Raw genomic sequence first — 6,217 nt, forward strand, 5'->3', positions numbered from 1 at the left:
TCCACAAATTTCAACAAGTGTTTAGACAATGATCTCGGTTTAACTTCAACTTGTAAATTGTCCACAAATTTCAACAACTATTAAACAATGATCTCGGTTTAACTTCAACTTGTAAATTGTCCACAAATTTCAACAAGTGTTAAACAATGATCTCGGTTTAACTTCGACTTGTAAATTGTCCACAAATTTCAACAAGTGTTAAACAATGATCTCGCTTTAACTTCAGCTTGTAAATTGTCCACAAATTTCAACACGTGTTAAACAATGATATCAGTTTAACTTCAACTTGTAAATTGTCCACAAATTTACAAGTGTTAAACAATGATCTCGGTTTAACTTTAGCTTATAAATTGTCCACAAATTTCAACAAGTGTTAAACAATGATCTCGGTTTAACTTCAACTTGTAAATTGTCCACAAATTTCAACAAGTGTTAAACAATGATCTTGGTTTAACTTCAACTTGTAAATTGTCCACAAATTTCAACAAGTGTTAAACGATGATCTCGGTTTAACTTCAACTTGTAAATTGTCCACAAATTTCAACAAGTGTTAAACAATGATTTCGCCTCTCTCTGCCCCCTCATGTGAACCTAAGTTCTACTTAGGTTCTCATTATACATGTATTCTAGAGACAATGTCAAGTATCTTGAAAAGAAAACCAAGATGAATCTTTATTTATTTACTTCGTCAAATGACAAAAGAACAAAGGAATTCTAATGATAGAAAAGTTTCAAATTGCAAGTGTTCCAAGGTCTTGGCAACTCTTTGCCCTCATTATCTTCAAGCCGATATGCCCCATTGCCTAGCACCGAGATGATTCTGTAGGGTCCTTCCCAATTTGGGCCAAGCTTGCCCTCTCTGGGATCCTTCTTGTTGCCGACGACTTTTCTTAAGACGAGGTCTCCAATTTGAAATTCCCTTGGGTTAACCTTCTTATTATAAGCTCTGGCAAGCTGTTGCTGGTATGCTGCGAGCTGAATTACAGCTTTCTCCCTTCGTTCTTCTAGAAGATCTAGATCTCGGGCTAGGAGTACATCATTAGTCCCGTTCTCTACCCCTTGGATTCTGATCCCAGGGATGCCGACCTCCAGCGGAATGACTGCTTCTGTGCCATAAGCCATGGCAAAGGGGGATTCCCCTGTTGATCTTCTCAGCATAGTCCGATATGCCCAGAGTACATTGGGCGATTCGTCTACCCACTTTCTTTTCGCTGCCTGCAGCCTCTTCTTTATCCCATCCATAATTACTTTGTTGGATGCTTCTGCTTGTCCATTGCTTTGTGGAAAGCTTAGGGTTGAAAAGTAGTTCTTGGTCTTGAACTTTGCACAGAAGTTCTTGATTAGCTTACTATCAAATTGAGTTCCATTGTTTGCAACAATTGCTCTTGGAATCCCAAACCTGGTGATAATGTTCTTCCAAATGAAGTTCTTTACGTCCACATCTCGGATCTTGGCAAGAGGTTCAGCTTCTATCCTAGTGAAGTAATCTGTTGCTACCAGCAAGTACTTCCTTTGTCCAGTTGCTTGGGGTAGTTGCCCGACGAGATCCATGCCCCATTGGGCAAATGGCCAAGGACTGGATACAGAGTTCAGGTCTGCTGCCGGTTGGTGTATCAGAGGTGCAAACCTTTGGGTTTGGTCACACTTCTTTATATAGGCTTCTGTATCTTTCTGCATGTAAGGCCACCAATACCCCTGGGTGATGGCCCTATGGGCGAGTGATCTGCCCCCAGCGTGGCTTCCACAAATGCCTTCATGAAATTCATATAAAAAATCTTCAACTTGTAAAGGATGTACACACCTTAAAAGGGGTCCAGTGAAGGACCTTCTGTAGAGATGCCCCTCTGCTGTCATACTGAATCTTGCCGACTTCAATCTGATCTTGTGTGCCTCTTTGTGATTGTCTGGCAGCTTCCCTTTTTTCAGGAATGCAACAATTGCGTCCATTCAGCTTAGTCCCATATCCACGCACATTGCTTCATGCTCTGTGGATAGTGGCTCGACGCTCGAGCCCGACAAATAGTTGATCATTATTGTTCTTGCTTTTCCAGGTTGTACTGCACTAGCTAGGTAGGCCAACGCATTGGCGTGGCTGTTATCATCTCGGCTAACCTGAAGTAGTCGGCAGTTCTGAAACAAGGCTGCCAGCCTGATGACCTCCTTTGCATAAGCTGACATCCGTTCATCTCGAGCGGCAAACTCGCCCGTCGTCTGGTTGACAATGAGCTGGGAGTCGCAGAAGACTATTACCTCACCTACCTTTGCTGCTACAGCCAGCTTTAGTCCTGCAATCAATGCTTCATACTCTGTTTCGTTGTTTAAGGCATTGAACCCCAAACGAATGGACTGTTCCACTATCTGTCCATCTAGAGATATCAAAACTACTCCTACCCCCGCTCCTTGTCGGTTTGAACTTCCATCAACAAACAGTCGAAAGGAGTCGCCGATGTAAATGCTGCAGGGTCTGAGTTTGTCCTTTTTCCTTTGCTCTTGTGTCTTTGGCTGGGCTTCTAGTTGCTTGTTTGGACATCGTTTATCTTGGCTCAACGGAGCCCGATGTTCGATGGATTCTGGCGTGAACTCGACCATGAAGTCGGCCAAAACCTGGCCTTTGATTGCTGTTCTAGGCCTGTACTCCAGATCATACTAGCCTAGGGCGACTGCCCATCTGGCTATTCTTCCTGTTAAGTTTCCCTGCTGCAATAGGGACTTCAATGGATGTTCTGTCGGTACCACAATTTTATGGGCCTGGAAGTAATGGTTCAACTTCTTTGAAGCCATTACTGAAGCCAGTGCCAATTTCTCTAAGGGTAGATACCTTGTTTCTGCGTCGGCTAGGGTTTTGCTTACATAGTAAACAGCCATTTGCTCCCATTTTTCTTCTCGGATTAGTGCTGTACTTATCGCATGTTTTGAAACTGCCAAGTACAGGAACAGCTCCTCCCCAGGTTCTGGATTCGAAAGAACTGGAGCTGTGGTCAGGTACTTTTTCAGATCGGCTAATGTTTTTTCGCACTCTTCTGTGTAAAGAAAGTTCATGGCTTGCTTCACCAAGTTGAAGAAAGGTTTGCACTTGTCTGAGCTTCTGCTTATGAACCTATTCAGAGTTGCGGCCCTTCCAATTAGCATCTGCACCTGTTTTGCCGACGTCGGGCTCTTCAACTCTAGGATGGCCTTGATCTGATCTGGGCTGGCCTCGATGCCCTTTCTGGTCATCAGGTATCCTAAAAACTTACCAGATCCAACTCCAAATGCACATTTCGATGTATTGAGTCGGAGCCAATATGTTTTAAGGATTTCAAAGACTGCTTTTAGATTGGCAAGATGACCCTCTGGCTCCTTGGTCTTAACGACCATGTCGTCGATGTAGACTTCTGCTGTTCGGCTAATCAGGTGTTTGAACATTTTGGTTACCAAACTTTAGTAAGTTACTTTTGCGTTTTTCAACCCGAAAGACATTACTCTGTAACAGTACAGGCCTTTTGGGGTGATGAACGCGGTCTTCTCTTCGTTTGGGGGATACATGGCTATCTGGTGGTACCCCCTGTAGGCATCTAGGAAGCTCATTCTTCCATGCCCTGAAGTGACATCTACTAGCTGGTCAATCTTGGGTAGAGAAAAACTGTCTTTGGGACAGACTTTGTTTAAACTGGTAAAGTCTACATAGACCCTCTATTTGCCATTCTTTTTCTTCACCACTACTGTATTTGATAGCCATGTCGGGTAGTGAACTTCTCTAATGGCCCTGGCCTCCAGAAGTCTGTCTACTTCTTCCTCTACTGCTTCGACGTACATCAACGTCGATTTTCTGGCTCGTTGAATTATAGGTTTGGCTGACTTGTCAACATTCAGTTTGTGGCAAGTGACCTCGGGGTCAATGCCAGGCATTTCGTAAGGTGTCCAAGCAAACACCTCAATATTTGCTCTAAAAAAAGCTTCCAACTCTTTTTCCTCTTCTTCGGCTAAGCCCGAACCGAGAAGAAAGAAGCGTTCTTCATCCCCATCCTGGACAAGGATTTTCTTCAGTGCCTCTTCGCTCTTTTCGGTTGGCTCCTTGCTGACGTCTTCTAGGACTTTCACGTTCTCATCTTCAATTTCTGCCTTTTCTGGCTCTCGTGTGCTGCAGGTAGATTTCATTACTGCTATGGAGCAATTCTTCGCTTGCAGTTGATCGCCTCTGACTTCCTCTATCCCATGCTCTGTTGAGAATCACAATAGTTGATGCAATGTTGAGGGAACTGCCCCCGTTGCATGCAACCAAGGCCTTCCCAAGATGATGTTGTAAGGGGAGGGTGTGTCGATTACGGTGAACTCTGTTGTTACCTTCCTGGTGCCCGCCTGCACCTCCAAGCTGGTTGTTCCCAGTGGCCATGTCGGCGTTTCATTCAACCTGACCATTGGGCTATTGGATTGCTCCATATCGTCTGGGTGAAGGCCAAGCTCCTTAAAACATCGAACATACATGATGTCGCAAGAGTTGCCTTGGTCAATCAGGATGCGTTTTACTTGGCACTCTCCAACCTGGAGGGATACTACCAAGGCGTCATTATGCGGATGCTGTACCATCTCAAGGTCGGCCTCTAAAAAGGACACTACTGGTCCTTGGCGCTCATCTGCCCGATGTCTCTTCTCCCCGACTTGGTAGACATGTTGCAGGTGCTTCACCTTCTGGGTCTCCCCCCTAATTTCGTTCTCGTTGACCTTTGAATGAATCACATTGACTACCCGAGGTCCTCCTGCCTGAGGTTGTGGTGCTGGGAGAGGCGGAGCTGCTGCCGCCTTAGGCAATCTTGCCTGTTCTTCCCTTGTTATGGCCTCATCGATGAGGTCTCTCAAATGGCCTTGCCTCACCAGTTCTTCCAAGTGTGTTTTCAGGGCTCTATAACCCTGAGTCGTGTGCCCATCTTCATTGTGATAAGCACAATGTCTTCCAACGTTCTTTCCCATAAACTCTCTTGGTGCCTTCGCTGGTGTTCTGAAATAGGGTTGGTTTTGAATTCGGTCCAGGACTTTGGGAATCGGGATTTGAAACACAGTTGTTACTGCCTGTGTGGCCCTTAGTTCTGCCTCTTGTTTGCTCGATCCATTGTTACGTCAGCCTCGCTTCGGCGAGTCGCTTCCTTTCTTTTGCTTTATCTCCTTAGTCCCCGATGTGTCTTTTTCGGCTCTGGCATACTTCTCGATTCTCGCCATGAGCTCTTCCATACTTTTTGGCAATGTCTTTGCCAAAGACTTTCGTAGTGGACAGTTGTCTTTCAGGCCGTTCTTGAAAGATACGACCGTCACCTCTTGATTGCATTCCGGTATTCGATTGAACACCTCATAGTATCTTTTTGCATGAGCTCTTCCATACTTTTTGGCAATGTCTTTGCCAAAGACTTTCGTAGTGGACAGTTGTCTTTCAGGCCGTTCTTGAAAGATACGACCGCCACCTCTTGATTGCATTCCGGTATTCGATTGAACACCTCATAGTATCTTTTTGCATAGGCCCTAAGCCTTCATCTTTGCTGATCTTCAGGGCCATCAATGCGTCCACCCTTAATGGCTGCAGCTTGTTTGTCACGAACCTGGCCACGAACATCTCGGCCAGGCCTTCCCAAGTCTTCACGTTTTCCTTTGGTAATTTGTGGAACTAATCTGATGCAATCTCCCCAAAAGATGAGGGGAACACTTTGCAGAGCAATGGCTCGTTCCCACTATACAATGCCATTGAGTTCAAATATAATCCAACGTGGAAGTTGGGTTCTGACTTACCATCGTATATTTGAAACCTCGGCATACTGAATGTCTTCGGCGCCTCAAACCTGTCCAATTCTACCGAGAATGGTGTCCTCGGCTTATCTGGGGAGGTTACCTCGGCGTCGGCATTCTGTTGCGTCCTCTTGAGGTAATCTCTTAAGTCCTCCTTCGTCCGCCCAGGAGCTCGGCTATCTCCTGCTTTCAGTCTTTTTGGTACGCTACTTTCAGCTTCATGGTTAGTCCTTTTCGACCCTTCTCTATGAGTTGTGTCGAAGCACAATGCCTGCCCCTGAACATGTTGATGTCCTTTGGGATCTGCCTCCTTTGTGCAATGCGTCCTCCGTGATTCTTCTCTTCTTGACTCTCTTCGTCCGACTTCCCTAGAAGGTCGGTGAGAGTATCTTTCGCTCCCACTGTGCTGAGGGGCTACGGGGATTGTTTTCTGCCCTCCCTTCTAGGTATTGGCCGCTGGAATCGG

Source organism: Camellia sinensis, chromosome 1, assembly GCF_055761805.1.
Source record: "Camellia sinensis isolate YWXY chromosome 1, ASM5576180v1, whole genome shotgun sequence".
Lineage (NCBI taxonomy): Eukaryota > Viridiplantae > Streptophyta > Magnoliopsida > Ericales > Theaceae > Camellia > Camellia sinensis.